This window comes from Periplaneta americana, chromosome 5, assembly GCF_040183065.1.
Source record: "Periplaneta americana isolate PAMFEO1 chromosome 5, P.americana_PAMFEO1_priV1, whole genome shotgun sequence".
NCBI classification, from domain to species: Eukaryota; Metazoa; Arthropoda; class Insecta; order Blattodea; family Blattidae; genus Periplaneta; species Periplaneta americana.
The window spans coordinates 142853679-142870937 of record NC_091121.1 but is presented as its reverse complement, the minus strand read 5'-3'; positions in this window follow the sequence as shown (position 1 = coordinate 142870937).

The window sequence follows — 17259 nt, the reverse complement described above, 5'->3', positions numbered from 1 at the left end:
CAACAGCTGCGTTCGGGTAATGCTATGGAATGATGACGGAATGGATTTATGTTGACGGAATGATGTAGGTGCCTAATATGGGGAGACGAGATAACCCTAAGAAAATCCCTAACTGCGATCTTGTCCGCCACAAGTGTGACTGCGGATTTTTCAATAATTATAATAGTTCTTAGACCTAACCAGAAGTCTAAAATAAACATATATGCAGTGAAAAGCTCTAGATTCATACAATAAATTGGCGTCTGAAAGATTTGGCCAGGAAACAAAGAAGGTTATAAATTGATTCGACAGGTAAAGCCTCGGAATAAAGAAGTGGATAGAAGGTATATAATATATTGGGTTATTTATTACAATTTCCAGCGCCAATTTTAATTTAGACCTTATTAGGTAAGTATGTAGACAAGCATAAGATTACAGCTGCAGTGAGCAATGTTGTGATGTTAAGATGACATTTGAATAATTTATTTCTAAAACCCCACAAGTGACAAAAACAAAACTTTTGGGAAACCAATAAAAACTGTTAACTTTCATTAATTTTACTTTAATTGTCAAATTGTATTGTAACAAGTAATATTAGTTGCTAAATATGAGGTATATTCACCATTAGTTTTGTTTTATAATACATAATTATGAAGTCCCCCCCAAAAAAATAAATTAATTAGGTTGTTATGGAGTTTCTCCAACAAACAAACTGAAACTAAGCAAAGCAGTGCCTTTTTCCAAGTATTAGAGTGAATGAAAGTAAGTATGAGCAAACTTTATGATCTGTGAAAAAACTACATAAAAAGTCACAAAAAATTAAGGTTTTTTTTCTGCTGCAACAGACATCTTTCTTATCAGGGCTTATTATTTTTTTTTTAGTCTTCGCTTCCACAGTCATTAATATCTTTGTTTTGATAGGTCATGTGTACAGTTCTGTGTAGAATTCTTTCACTTCATCCGGTATGTACTGCAAAATCTTCTTAAGGTCCATTTTTTGATGGTAGCCTCGAGATGTTATAAGCTAGGTCTGTTGGCAGTTCAAACGGTATATTTTCAGCACAGCGTTTGATTCAAACACTCTTTCCTTAAACACATCCAAAACAACTGTTGTTCCATTTTCACTAAGGTCCAGTGGTCTTCAATCTCCTCAATCTTCCTTTAGGCTCAAAATTCATCATTCAGATTGTTCTTCTCAAAATTATGAATGTTCCATATTAACCGAATCCTCAGAAGTTAAGTATTTAGGCATTACGATCGACCAACACTTACGATGGAACACACATATTACATATTTATGCAATAGATTACGTAAAACAATTTATATCTTTGTTATACTTCGGTCATATTTACCAATTAATATTTTACGTCTCATTTATTTAGCTTTATTTCAATCCATTCTCCAGTATGGAATTTTAGGGTGGGGAAATGCTTGTAATTCTAATCTCACTCCACTAATATTTATACAGAAAAGAATTATTAAAATACGCCTTAATAAACCAATTGATTACTCATCTGAGCTTTTGTTTACTGATTTTAATGTTTTGAAAATTAAACAGATTTATTATTGCCTTATTAATCTTCATACATAAAAACCGTAATAAATTCAAATTGTATCATCATAAATATGGAACTAAAAGATCCGATTTTATACGACTAGAGGAACCAAAGTGTTTTACAAGCACAGCTCTGAGCCATGGTACCTACTTTGGTCCAAGGTTATACAATAAAATAATTGATAAATACCCAAATTTGGAAAATTTTAGTATCAGAAATTTAAAAAAAATATCGTTAGGAATTTAATTTTTAAAGAATATATATTGATTTAATATGTATATGTATTTATATGACTTTTTTTTTCTTTATTGTGCTAAAACAGCATGTTCCATTGCATACAATATTTGCAATACTACATGCTATGTTTAGTATTGTATGACTTAAATTGTTAAAATTGAAATTGTATTTTTAAATTTAATTTATTCTTGTAATTTTTTTTTCTTGACCTAGTTTGTGTCAAAAAATTATCTTTGTGTTTAGATATCTCCCTGAGCACGAGTTTTTTACTCCTTCAGGGAAGAACTAAGATTGTATTTTTGTCAATGTTACTTTATTAACAATAAACAATAAATAACATTTTTCTCAGTAATTCAAATGGTGAATACTTCTGCCGGTAAAATGTTGTCAATGAACTCTTTACAAAGAACTTTACCTTTTAATTCATTGCAGTGAAAAACTCATTCACCTTCGACTAGTTTATTTGAAAACACCATATGTGATATTAGTTTGGGGTTTTTACAATAAATGCATATTTCGTGTCCAGTTTTTCACATGTTACAGTCATGTTATATATCAGGTTTTTATATCAAAAGATGCGCATCATTCATCCTGAAAATCAAAATGCACAATAAAACACATTTTGTCAAAAATGTCGGTTGTGGTGTTTTTACAATAAATGATTCATTTATTGTTAGTAGGCTACAGTATTTGATATATTATTTTATGGGGTTTATTAGTTATATTAGTTCGTTCTATTTGTGAAATAGTTCTAACAAGCACTACTCACAGTTTTTAACTTACATAAATAAATGAGGTCTTACTAAACTGACTCTCTTATTTATCGTCAAGTTCATACTCGTTACATTACATATTATGATAATAATCAAGTAACAAATTACGAGTATTATCCGTAATATAATGGAAAATAATTGATTCCTGGTAACAATTTATCTTATTCAACAAAAATTAGCAACCTTAGTCTATTCCTTTTCGCACAGTCTTCAAGGCTCTTCCAATATATAATTATTTTCTATGAGAATCTTAAGATTTTAATTTGTTACTTCAGGTTTTACAATAATTATTTTCCCGACAAATAAGGTAATCAAACACTGGAAAAATGAAAAAACTATAATTTCTGTTATGTATTCGTATTCTTTGTATCTTTGAGTGACCACATAACTTTAAGTTATTTAAAATATTATACTCTCTTAAACGTGGAGCGTATTTCCGAAAGATGAGATCTGACATCTTTTCAGAAAATGATTTCTTGCCGATTTCATAAAGGCCTGCGCAGACTAAGGCGAACGTGATTCTTTCAACACTCGGATGATAATGCCACAGTCTATTAGATACAGTCACGAATCTCAATATGTAGTAAATATGCATCCATAGATAGTTGCTAACCACTAAGATCGCTAATATCGCCTCATTACAACAATGCGAAATAGTACTGGCACAGTTTCTTGTTCCTAGCATCCACACAACTCAAGCTTCGTGACGTATATACTAGACCAGGCATGTCAAAACCGCAATCGCGCACATTGTGCAGTAGTCTCTGTGCACTGTGCGTTTCCTATTCCCCTACCTGGAGTGAGTGAATCGGCTTGGAGGGGAGCGCGACAGGGCTATACAGTACGGTACTTGCAGTAGCAGATAAGTTATCGTTCCAGGAACACAGTATGTCCTGCAACCCAGAAACACGAAAATCCTCCAGTCGATTCAATCCCGATTGGCGCTATATGTTTCTCAGTGCAGAATATCGTGGAGATGCACAGTGTTTAGCCTGCAAGAAACAAATTATTAAAACTACATTATGATTACATATGCTGGTTTTCCTTCAATTTATAAATTTTCCTGCATTTTCTTTCCTTATTATTATTAACCATTTTTTAAACTTATTTATGTAGCTAAGTTTTATAAAATTATAAACTCACCTCTTATTCTGATAGGTGGATGAATTATTTGCTGCTCAAATACTACTATTTACTCAATGCGTACTTTTGTATTACACTCGCTCAAAAAACTGTACACGCGCAAATCAAAGCGATCAGGATTTGAAAATAATTAATTTTCTTTCAAAATCACAGACCACATTGAGTACAATGTTTTGAGTATGGTGAATGATTGACCTGCGAATGTGAACGTGTTACGAAAAATAAAGTGAGTCCGCAGACATAACGAAGACGAGAAATCAGGAATCATAGAAAATAATTAATAATTTTTTCTGAATCTAATATAGCTAATAATTATTTTAAAACGGTAGGATTTCATCAGCCCATGTCAAGCTAATAATGTTGTGACAGTTTAGATTAGAGTAGTAAAGTTTCCAGAATATATTCGACAACGCTTATTTCTTAATCAGTAGGCCTATTGTCAAGGCAAGACAAACGTCAATTTCTTCTCACACTGCCGTCAAAGGTTAAACGACTTACGACTTCCATTTTGATAAGCCTTAAGTTATGAAACTACTGAGCGAGGAATAGAGGCTCTTGAGGTTGTAAGGGAGCAAGAAAGAACCTATTCGCAAAGACGGAAACATTTTCTGGAGAAATATAATGGGAAATTTTCCATGTCACGTCACTGTATTATGTTGATATACTTCCAGTAATTTATCTTTAATTTTTAATCCAACACCAGAAACGCAGAATAGATTCTTGTATACCCCTCCAGCTAAGAACTGGTAAGAGCAGCGCTTGAATGACGCAAGCTGCACATACAGGCGATTCCGCGCACATATACTGCACATTCAGTGCCTCGTTTCTGCCACGCCTGTACTATACTGTGGTAATGCGGTGATACAGGTCGGTAAGCGAGCAGTTCGCGCGGACAGGAGCCAGCGCGACCAGTTGGGTGGTCAGGCGAACAGATCCCACATGTAGAGTTGATTGCTCAGCTGATGATAAAAATTCTAAACTCTCGTATCATTATCTCTTGACTTGTTAATTTCATGCACCCATATTCTACGGAGTTTCTTCTTGTAAAAAAAAGGCAACCGGCGTAGCTCAGTCGACTGAGGCGCTTGCCTGCCGATCCGGAGATGTACTCGGGCTTAGGTTCGATTCCAGTTTGAGCTGATTACCTGATTAGTTTTTACTGAGGTTTTCTCCAAACGTAAGGCGAATGTTAGGTAATCAGTGGCGAATCCTCGGCCTTATCTCGCCAAATATCTCGTATCACAAACTTCATCGACGCTAAATAACCGAATAATTGATACAGCGTTGTAAAATAAGGAATTAGTAAAAATTAAAATATATATATATATATATATATATATATATATATATATATATATATATCGTCTGGTCAGAGAGAAAAATATTCCATTTATAATGTTCTGTGCTATCACACTGTGCACTAGGTTGAAAAGATATCATAATTTTTAAATACATTTATAAATGCAATTATTTTCAAGTAGGCTTAAATGTAATATATAATAAATTGTGAAGCGACTTACCTCTTGTATCGTCATCATCAGGCTTCGAGACTTCGGACCCGATAGAGCAGTTCAGTGGGAAATCCGCATAACGGCGAACTGAGTATAGTGGATGGGGGTACTGTAGAATGAATGCCAACAAATACGCAAAGGAAAATGCTCAGGATTTGAAGGTTCTGACGAATAATTTGGTTTTCATACAAACTGTGTCTGAAACTATTACACGGTTAGAAAAGTCAGAGCAAGAGATGCTGGAAGCCCTCAAATTAATTTAGAAAATGATGCAGAGAATTAATGAGACATCAAGTACATCGGTTACTGAACGTGTAAAACAGAAGTGTAAATCAATTTTATATAAAAATAACGGATAACAGCAAATTAGTGGACATAGAGTCACCCGAGAATAAAGGACTATCTCCTAGAGACTGCAATGATGTTAGGTTTTTTCGTTTTGCTCGTATCACGTCATGTGACGTAGAGCGCAGCTTTCTACAGTACAAACTTTGGCAGATAACCGAAAAAGATTTTCGTTTGAGACACTGAGAATGTATCTTGTAGTACGTTGCATTTCGGTACTGTAACTGCACTTCCTAAAGAGGACCAATAGGATAAATGAAAAAATTAAAATTGCTACATGCTTATTTCCACCATTAACACTGTGTATAATTAAACAGAAATGCTTATAAAAGACGGGAGAATAAATGTTTTTCACATTCTTTTGACATTATCATTGTGTAATATATATTTACTTTCAGAATGTACATATGCGTGTTTCCCCATACTACCGTACTCTACTCTAAATAGCAACGTTATTACCTCAACACATCTCTATCTACCTGCAGCGAGTCAACAACCTATAGTGCATGAACAGTAAACTTATTGTATCGGGTCCAAAGTCTCGAAGCCTGGTCATCATCATCATCATCCAAGGCTGCTACTATAAGAAGGCATTCTTCTTCAAATTGAGAAGGATCCATCTTCGTAGCGATGCTACCCTCAGAAAAATGTTCGGTTGCGTAGTTTTCGCGTTGGTGTGTGCCCAAAAGTTCGCAAGTAGTTCGTGGTTACAGTCGCATTTGCATTCGCCTTGGTCTGTGCAGGCCTTATTATATTTATTTATAGATGAGACTTCTTCCAGAAATCAAATTTTGTGCTTTAAATTCAAGTTTAAAGTATGGCTTTATTTTCATTATTCGATATAGGCCATTGTTTTTCTACGTTCTTGTTTTTCAGAAACCGACATTTATGATTCTTTTCAATATCCGAACCGATGTAACTTACCAAAGATTAAAAAAGCTATAATTCTATATCATTAGTCACGAATTGCATTTCTCACCAAAGCTTGACATTGGTCATTAATAGAGTATTTTTATATTTATAATTACATTACTAACACTTTGTGTTCCTGCCATGTATATCAATAATTTATATTTTCCACGCTTTGCATTCCCGCGAGATTCGTCATTATAAATTATGTAACAATGCACTCCTTTCGTACACGCAAATACAGTACAGCTGATATGTAGCCCATGCACAATTCACTCGTGTACACTAATACATTAATATTGAAATAGCAATCTGTGTGTGTATTTTTTCTTTCGAAAAGACAATAAACCTATAAATTAATGACATTATCTCCCACTGTACCTCATCGTGATAAAAATACTTTTCGTTGCCTGAGAATTTGAGCCTAAAAAAGAGAAAAGAAATGAAGGAAGAGGTAATCTTACTTTTTTATTATTTATGTTCATGAAAAATTCAGTGGACTTGTGTCAGCTTAGAATTTTCTATTCTTGGTTAATTATTTTGAAGATGACGAAGAATATCAAAATACTTGTTTCACATAAACTTTTTCGCAACCCCGAAATGCGCCAACACGCAGTCACCGAAAGGAGGATAATACTAGGACAGTAACATTATTCGAAAAATTTATTCTAGATGCATTTTTTCGCATATCTATAGCGACGTCTCCTTCATCGAGAACTGTTAGTAAAGGTAGTAATAGAAATGAAAAATATTCATAAACTATTTTTTGGAGAAGGCATCAAAATAATATTGTGTACTAGGTACCAGTGAATGTCGGACATCGTTTTGGCCACATAAAACATTAGCATGTGTTGAATCAATGACGTACAATTGCTGCCACTAACTTGTCATTAATTTTTAGTCGCTGAAGGTCAGAGATGGAAGTTAGGAATATATTCTTACGTAAGTTTTGTGGCTTTTAGTAACATATAGATCTATGTATGGCTGTTACTCAGAAAATTATATAAATGAAGATCTAATTTAAGATATTCCCTACGTGTACTTACATAACCCCAAAAGGTTTCATTTTCATATCATCAATAACAGCATGAATGTGTATTATTAGTGACAAATATTCAAATCATGGCATTAACTATAATATTTCATTTTTAATGGTAATAATGTCACCAAACCTTTTAAGTTTTGTAGTTTTTAATAAGCAATACAGAGCTGTACTCAGAAAATTACACAACAGAGAATCAGATCTGTAAATTATTATATAACCTTAATAAGTATTAAAGTTTTTAATAGCCAATGTAGAGACGTTCTCAGAAAAGTAAGCAAATGAAGATCGACCTATTTGCATTATGATGTCAGAGAATCTGAGCTGTAAATTCTTGGCAATCTTGCAGGTCATGCATGTCTTGGTGTTGATTTTAGAGTGTGTTCTGTCTTTTTCTGAAAATTAATTAGTTCTCAAAACTGACGATAGATGGCTTTTGGAAAATATGGAAGTTATGTAGCAAAACTGACGTTTCACTGACAACTACTATTTTTCCGCATATTCTTGGATGTCAAGCTTTAAAATAAGTGGTAATTCATTAAAATCCGTTCAGCTTTTTCCCGTGTTTTCCATTACCAGTTCAAATTATGATAATTATGTTAACTTATTGATTTTTATAGACGATAAAACATTCTACATGAAGCTTTCGGGGAAAAATGTGAAAAATATAGGCCTCTGTTGTAGATTTTGGCCACATTAAAGAACTCTATGCATGAATTGGGAAATTTTAGGTAGAATTAGAAGCCATTTCTCCATAATTTAACTGTTTTGTTCATCATACTTATTATTCCTTAACCCATCAACAGTTGTAAAACACTTCGTTATTGATTTGATCTCACCACAGAAGTTGAATTATATTTATTTACTGCGGATAAGAATCAATTAATATTTCACTCATTCTTGTTTGAAGGCGTATTCAAATAATCTGTGATAATATCGAATATTTGCCTTCTAGTTCATAAAATAGCATACATTTTTAAAACTTCATTTTAGTTCTCCTATGTTGCGTAAACTTTAGGAGAATCCTATACAAGGGTGTGAAACATATTCATCCTCAGTTTTTCAATATCCCCTGTCACCTCGCTCTGCTAATCAATGGCGCCAGTCCACCAGGTGACGGTTTCCCGATACAGGACGTTGTTATGAATATATTACGGCTCATACTGAATCATTATCTGCCTGCATCTTCCTCAGTGGAATCACTGCATCGATGGCGCAAGCGGATTTTTCCGTTCATGCACTGATGAATCTGAAGTGCTCACTTTTTATGTATGGAACATTCACACATGCCATGATGCTAATGGGGTCCATATTGAAAACTGTATCATCTTGCAGTAGTGTTATTGGATGGAAAATCTTACGAGAGAATTTACGCATATCATATATATTATTTTTATATATATTATTTTAATGTACCGGAGTACATATGATACTTCCATGCAGATATTCTGCGTCATCATACGATGAAAGAGTAATGGAACGGAGAAAAATTCTCTCCGGCGCCGGGATTTGAACCCGGGTTTTCAGCTCTACGTGCTGATACTTTATCCACTAAGCCACACCGGATACAACCCCGACGCCGGTTAGAATCGTCTCAGATTAAGCTCCAACTCTTGGGTTCCCTCTAGTGGCCGCCCTCTGCACTACGTCATAGATATCTATGAACGCAGGACCGAAGTCCACACATGTGCTGAGGTGCACTCGATATGAGTGACTAGTTGGCCGGGATCCGACGGAATAAGCGCCGTCTTAAATCACGATGATGTCGCAGAATATCTGCATGGAAATATCATATGTACTTCGGTACATTAAAATAATATATATGATATGCGTAAATCACTTCGTGATTTAAGACGGCGCTTATTCCGTCGGATCCCGGCCAACTAGTCACTCATATCGAGTGCACCTCAGCACATGTGTGGACTTCGGTCCTGCGTTCATAGATATCTATGACGTAGTGCAGAGGGCGGCCACTAGAGGGAACCCAAGAGTTGGAGCTTAATCTGAGACGATTCTAACCGGCGTCGGGGTTGTATCCGGTGTGGCTTAGTGGATAAAGCATCATCACGTAGAGCTGAAAACCCGGGTTCAAATCCCGGCGCCGGAGAGAATTTTTCTCCGTTCCATTACTCTTTCATCTTACGAGAGAAGATTTCAAGATGAAACATTTTCTAATATATATATCATGCCTGTAAAATTTCCGCGTGTTAAAATCGCTATTTAACATTGAGTCCTTTGTCTTTTGCGTCAATTTTCCAATTCGAATTACTAATAGCAAGTAAAATGTCCAACGATCTGTGAATTGTCCTATTATAAAAGTGGTTTTTAATACTACTACCGCACGTAAGCCAATTTCTCACAACCATTTACCTCGTGATCAATTAAATACTTAATTTGAAAATTGACTTATCTTTCAATTTCGCGTGTTTACATTACACTCGGCACACTGAGCTTCCTGAAAAAAACTGTATAATATATGTTCACTTCAAGCTGTTCTTTTAATATTTAATATTCATTTTAATTCAATTTTGACGCCATTAAGTTGATAATACTTGATATAATATCTAATGCAATTTATGCAACATAATTCACAATCAAAGCAAAAATAGCTGATTGCAACCATGAATGCTCCCAACTTGCTTGATTGCAATATACGCAAAAAATGAACTACGAAAAATGATATCAAGAGTCAATATTTTTATAGTTTTATTCAATTATTATTCTTGTATTCAATTTTAATATATTATGATATAATGATATTCACACATTTTTAAATCTAACAGCTGAATTAGGACATAGCCAACCAACGAGCATTGCCTATATAACTAGTGTAACCAGGATTATTGTTATTTGTACATACTACATTGAACCTATGTTGTACCAATATTAAGCATCTATAAAGTAATAGCTTCTTATGATCTGATGATGGCATATCATGCCGAAAACGTTAATCAATAAAATGTAATATAGTTAATAACACTATATATTATATGATAAGTAAATAAGACGGTCCCACTTATCTTATACTCAGTTTTTAATACGGTATGCACCGATCTGTAGGTCCTAAACTAGCCTACGTAATCTAAAATACTATGTCTATCGACAGATTGTAAGGTTGTTCTTTTAAAAGCCAAGTTACATGAACTAGCGTCATTTTATTATGCCATCATGTGCGGATTCCCTGCCAGCAAAGTCCGTAATGTAATGCATCTTGTTGCTAGGTGACACATGTGACTTTGTTTAAATACATTTGTATTATTTTTACATATATTTTAACATACTTGACTCTTAAAGTGACCTACGGAACTCGTTATTAGGTCTATTAGTCAAAGTGACATGTCTAACGTCGTTACTTATATCATTAAGCTTCAATCATTCATTCATTCATTTAGTGTTCTGCCCAAGGGCAGGTCTTTCACTGCAAACCCAGGTTTTTCCAATATTTCCTATTTTCTGATTTCCTCTTCGTTTCCTCATATGATCCATACAGAGAATTTTTTTTCGAAGTATTCCCGAATAACTCTTTCGTTCCATTTCCTACCATTTTGTCTATCATCTGCAATAAGTTAAAAATAGACTAGGATAAAGTCTTCGGGATAGTACAGATCTGCGTATTAATATGGGATTTAAGGACTTCGCGATCTGGGTCTTGAGATTTATCATGTATTTATGTTCTCGTCTAGGGATGGGATCTAGCCCTGTCTGGGCTGAGACAGGATGGCCCGTCTGTCGCCATCTCATTTACAAATGTCACCCGGCACATATGTCGGATTGAAACAATTACCACATTAATAAAGCGCACGGAATATCCTTCCTCATCACGACCGATTGGTCCTATGTTCCCGCCCAAAAACGAGGCATGCGTCGACACGTGTGTAGCATTGGCAGAAGACGTAACATGTAAAGGTTATGTTGTGATGAAGCTATAGTTAAATTACATTAAACGGGTTTTTCGTAGAATGTTAATGGACTGGAGGCAGAATGAAGTTGATGTCTAAGTTGGAGAAACGGGAGAACTCCGAGAAAAACCCAACTACGAAGTTATCCTCCACTAAACCACTTAGACGGCGTAGGGACTTCCATTCATCCATAGTGACTTCCAAGGCCAGGTCTTACCCTGCAAACCCAGCATTCTCCAGTCTTTTCTGTTTCCTGCCTTTCTCTTTTCCTCCTTATATGATTCATATATCTTAATGTCTTCTATCATCTGATATCTTTTTCTGCCCCGAACTCTTCTCCCGTTCACCATTCCTTCCATGCATCCTTCAGAAAGCAGTTCCTTCTCAACCAATGACCCAAATAATTCCTTTTCCACTTTCTGATTAGTTTCAGCATCATTCTTTCTTCATCCACTCTTTCCAACACAGCTTCGTTTCTTATTCTGTCTGTTCATTTCACACGCTTCATCCTTCTCATGCATCATATGTGATAGTCTGTACAAGTTTATGTGTAACATTTTGTATGGAAATATTAATGTGTCTAAAATCAAGACAGCGTTTTCATTCATGAAATTGCACACGTTGAATAGCTTACGTATTCCTGCAGACGACCTCTGTTCAGCTACCAGAACTCCTACACCGACAAGTTTCTCCTCTGATATACCTCTCCTCCGAGAGCCGGTGAGTTGGGTCCAATACTGTAAGAAGGTCACATTCCCTCTTCTCGTCTTCTCCTGAGTAACTAACAGTAGTTAGACCCCGAGGAACCACAAAAGCCAACCTTCAGCACTGCACAAAGTAATTTATAAATACAAGAATATCATTGTGTTTAAAGTCAGCGAGAGCTACATTCTACGTAGAGGTTAATGAAAAGTGTTCTGTAGAGCTTACAAGCGGTTATATTCAGACAATGTCTTAATTTTTGAAGCAATCCTAATTGTCACAGTGAGACTTTAACAGAAGTTCTGAAACCCGTAACACCAAATTAACACAAAGCCACTTACAGTGGACACAAAAATATCTCCGAGTCTGACCTATATAACAGAGAATGGAGGCGGGAGAAACAAACAAATGATGCTTTAATGCGGATTGTTACGCGTTTACGTTAAAACTGAAAACATCGTCTACTCACCCCCCCCCCCTCCATTTTACTTTTATATTGCATTGAAGTAATTGAGTCTGACAGTGACAGTTCTTTTAATTTCAGCAGTGTGAAGAATTTATTTTCATACAGATAATGTCGCCATACCCATCCCTGCCTCCTGCAAGTCCACTTCCAGGAATCGAAATCATTATCGTAACGATCGTCAAGCTCGGATATTTTCTGTGCCCATTGTGATAGAGTTTACAAGTGGCGAAAACCGCCATCGGTTATCACGGCTCATTAACTTCCTATTATTTCTGTAAACAGCTACAATGTTTGTCAACTGAATATTGCAACACTGCTTGAACGGTGGTGGTTAGGATCGGCCATGTACTAACGTAGTGGCTCGGCTATGCTTCACGTGTGAATTATATCATTTAAACCAGCGGTGACCAAAAGTTGAGCCGCAATGATTACAGGCGACAGACAGTCCATGAAGTAAGGAGACGGAGGAAAGGTACTTGGCATGAAAACTACAACCAGTGGTGGTTCCTGTACTAACATGTTGATCAATCCCGCGGATAAAAATCTCAAGCTTTGATATATCAGCAATATCACTGCTGTCATGAAGAGCCAGTGTATAATATACGACAGTTTTGCTTCTTCTTTTTTAACCTTCCTCTTGAATATAATCAGCAATTTTCCAAATTTTTCTCTCGATACTTGGTCGAGAAATTCGTAGATTTTCAAAATTAAAAACTTCTTATGAACAAGTTATTTCAGCTATTTTAATCATTAGATCTACTCTTTTGAGAAATTCTGTGCTATTAAAAGGCATTAGAGCACGAGATATTTCAAACCCCATTCGGTAGCTGACTTCCTTACATTTATTTATATCATCTTTCTCTTTCTGGCTATGATTTAAGACATGTCAATTCTTGGCGTTTGACAGTTCGTTGGCACATAAAATATTGAATCAGTTTTTCTACAATATTATTATTAAATGAATAACTAATGAATAGTTACCCTCATCTAAAAATTAAGAAGATTAAAATTGAGATAAAACCTAATAATTTTATCCTTCTAGGGAGAAGATATAAAAATATCAATATTTTTTTTCATGCACGTATAGAAGAATTATAGAAATACATACTTAGTGGTCAGTAATAATAATAATAATAATAATAATAATAATAATAATACATTATTTAGTGTGTCAATTAATGTTTCTATGTACTTCTAATTGAACCATTGAGAAAAGTAAACATATTACATTTTGTCCGACAGAACAACAAAAAGTTCTCCTTCTCATTCTTTGCGAACCACCTCTTACTGCTCGTAGAGACAGTTTGTAGAGCGACATGATACCGCCACTGCTTGTCTTCAGTACGTGAATGAAAAACACAGCAACATACAGGAAACTCCTCGTACCCATATGAATGTCTGTGATTACAGGATGTAATCACGACACCCGCTTTGGTCACCGCTGATTTAAACTAATGTTTTGCTAGAGGTGGCAATTTTGAGAAACACTTCTGAGTGGTGCATAATAGAATATGAGATTTTATAATATTTAATTATAACATGATGAGCTCGAGTTCATAACAAAGAAACTGTTTTATTTGGGCTACGTCTTCATTTCTAAAAGTTCTAATCCGAATAAATTAAGGGTAAAATATTGTAACAATCATTGCTATCCGTAGTATAACAATGCAGTGAACGAGACTCCTAGGATTACCATACAATATTATACTCTTTTTTCTTCCCAAACTACGAACAATAAAATTTACTATAAAAAACAGCAGCACACATTTTGCTCTGTCTCTCATTAGAGTGATTCCATGAAAATATCAACTGGAGTGGTAAAAATTGAAACTATAGGCCTAGTGGGGTTGGAAGTCTAGTTTTTCAGATAAAGCTCCTTGTGAATAAGACTTAAATAATTTCAAGGGAAAAATTGTTCCTGGGCCGGGTATCGATCCCGGGATGTCTGGTTGAACGTACCAGCGCTCTACCAAATGAGCTACCCAGGAATTCAACCCGACACTGTCTCAATTTTTCTACTTATATCCACTCAACTCGAGTGGACTGACAGGACGCCAGAGACCCACATCGAATGCACACGAACTCTGTGTGACTTGGAATTGAAGCGTCCAGATCCATAGTGGACCAAGCGACATTTATTAAAAACGGAGGAAGCACCATTTAAAGTTAAGTGGATACCATAGTTTAATGAAGATTTATATGTCATATAGTTTTAATATGTATACTTTATATTACTTGCTATATAATTTATTAAATTATAATAATCACTTAATTTTAACCCTTGTTTTCTTCGATTTTTATTTATGGTCCACTATGGCTCTGAACCCTTCAGTTGTGGTTTTCTGTTAACGTACCTACAATAACGTATATATTATGCAAGTCTAGTTTTTCAGGTAAAGCTTCCTGTGAAGAAGACTTGAATAATTTCAAAACTGAAGAAAAAAGTACTTTACTAACAACTTCATATTAGTGTAACACTGAAAATATTTAGATTAGCACACATGTTTATGTGACATCTTTTGTTCAGAATGTCTTCGGAAACAAGGTCCGTAAGTAGGGATAAATTCTTGTTAATCACTCTGCATATGACAGCTTCGTTAAATAATTTATAGAAAGCAATACGTTTAAATATGAGTCCAATTCTTTACTGTGGGGACGAGATCCTGTTATTCGACGAAATCGTTCGACTCAGAATATCTAACCAATTATCGTAATCCCAGTAGGCCTTGGAATGTGTCGTCATAACAGTTTAAACAGTTTACGGGGTAAACGAACCTTAAAGGTTGAGCATAAAAAATAATGGAGGTCCTGTGTAACCACCTGACGCCATTCTTAGCCTGACTCCTAGGGGAGTAGTAATGGGGAGTAAACCAACGGATTTCCTTGACTGCAGAAGAGCAAAGCACATTTCGAAATCTTTATTTGAATGCTCACAAGTAAGAATCCTGCATTTGGTCTCCTAAAGTTTCCGAGCAACACGCAACATTGTAGGTATGTATGGAGTATAACGCAGCGTAGGCTACCCACTTCAGGTCTGCTGTTCAGTAAAGTATGTCAGAACAAAACAAAGCTAGACTGTAGGAAATGAGTGTTCCAATAGCGATAATTTCGTAGCGAGCACTTCATTAGGAAAGAAAAGAACGTATTTCATCAGAAAGGAGAAATTTTTCTTTTGAAACACGTAAAATATTTACAGTCATTCGTTGTTATGTATAGAGACTCTTAAAGCAAGTGGTCGGTGTATATGTATAATTTTGTTTTTATTGTGATTTGCTGTATTATTGTAATTTACACTATTTATATATGTATTTATTTATAAAGGTGTACGTACATAGGCTGTGTCCATTTATAACGTTCACGTGTAAAACAAAGAGGTATATTCATAATTAATTTCTGTACTCTAGCATTAAAGACGATAATAGAGTCTACAAATATTTCTAAATGAACAGTAGTTGAAACATGAAAGCCGAAATATATTATATATAGTTCACTATTAACTCATTTCTTACTTACTTACTTATTGGCTTTTAAGGGACCCGGAGGTTCATTGCCGCCCTCACATAAGCCCGCCATAAGTCCCTATCTTGAGCAAGATCAATCCAGTCTCTATCATCATATCCCACCTCCCTCAAATCCATTTTAATATTATCTTCCCATCTACGTCTCGCCTCCCGAAAGATCTTTTTCCTTCTGGCCTCCCAACTAACACTCTATTTGTATTTCTAATTGTGAATGTTCAGACTTCAGTTCTGTCAATAAATTATCATATTATTTATTTCTAATCTCATTTCAGTTTAATAAAATACATTTATTTACTTCAAAAAGTGCAAATTAAATACTAAAAATTCTATAAATAGGGAAAAATAATGTGAATTGGCTCATACTTTTTAGGTGAAAAATATATTCTGAAACAAACAAGTAGGCCTATTTACAATCTAGATTCCTTTTACTTATTGTGAGAATTATCTTCTATTGTCCATAAGATGACTTTAAATAAATATTGTGTTCGTTATTAAATACATATGACAGTATATTTTCTACGTGAGTAGCATTCTCATTGTTCAGTGCCTCGTGGCTAACGAGAAAGGCAGGCTTCGACAAGAATCGGAGTCACGTGATTATCACGGTCCAATCATGGCCATCTTGACAATCGCCTAAATAAATACATGTTCAGAGTTCTAAAAAACACAGGGTTTGCTATATTAAATTCATGTTAAACGTGCATTTACATATAAATTTGTTCAATGTTGGCCATGTTATGACCAGGCTTCGAGACTTCGGACCCAATAGAGCAGTTCAGTGGGAAATGCACACAACGGCGTACTAGGTATAGTGGTGAAGCGTACAGTAGGTGGGGGTACTGTAGAATGAATTCCAACAAATACGCAAAGGAAAACTCTCTGAATTTGAAGGTTCTGACGAATAATTTGGTTTTCATACAAACCTATTTTCAAACTGTGTCTGAAACTATTACACGGTTAGAAAAGTCAGAGCAAGAGATGCCGGAAGCCCTCAAATTAGTAGAGAAAATGACACAGAGATATAATGAGACACCAAGTACACCGGTTACTGAACGTGTAAAACAGAAGTGTAAATCAATTTTATGTAAATATAACAAATGTGGAACATTGTGTAATATAAACAGCAAACACCCGAGAATAAAGGACTGTCTCTTAGAGACTGCAATGATGTTAAG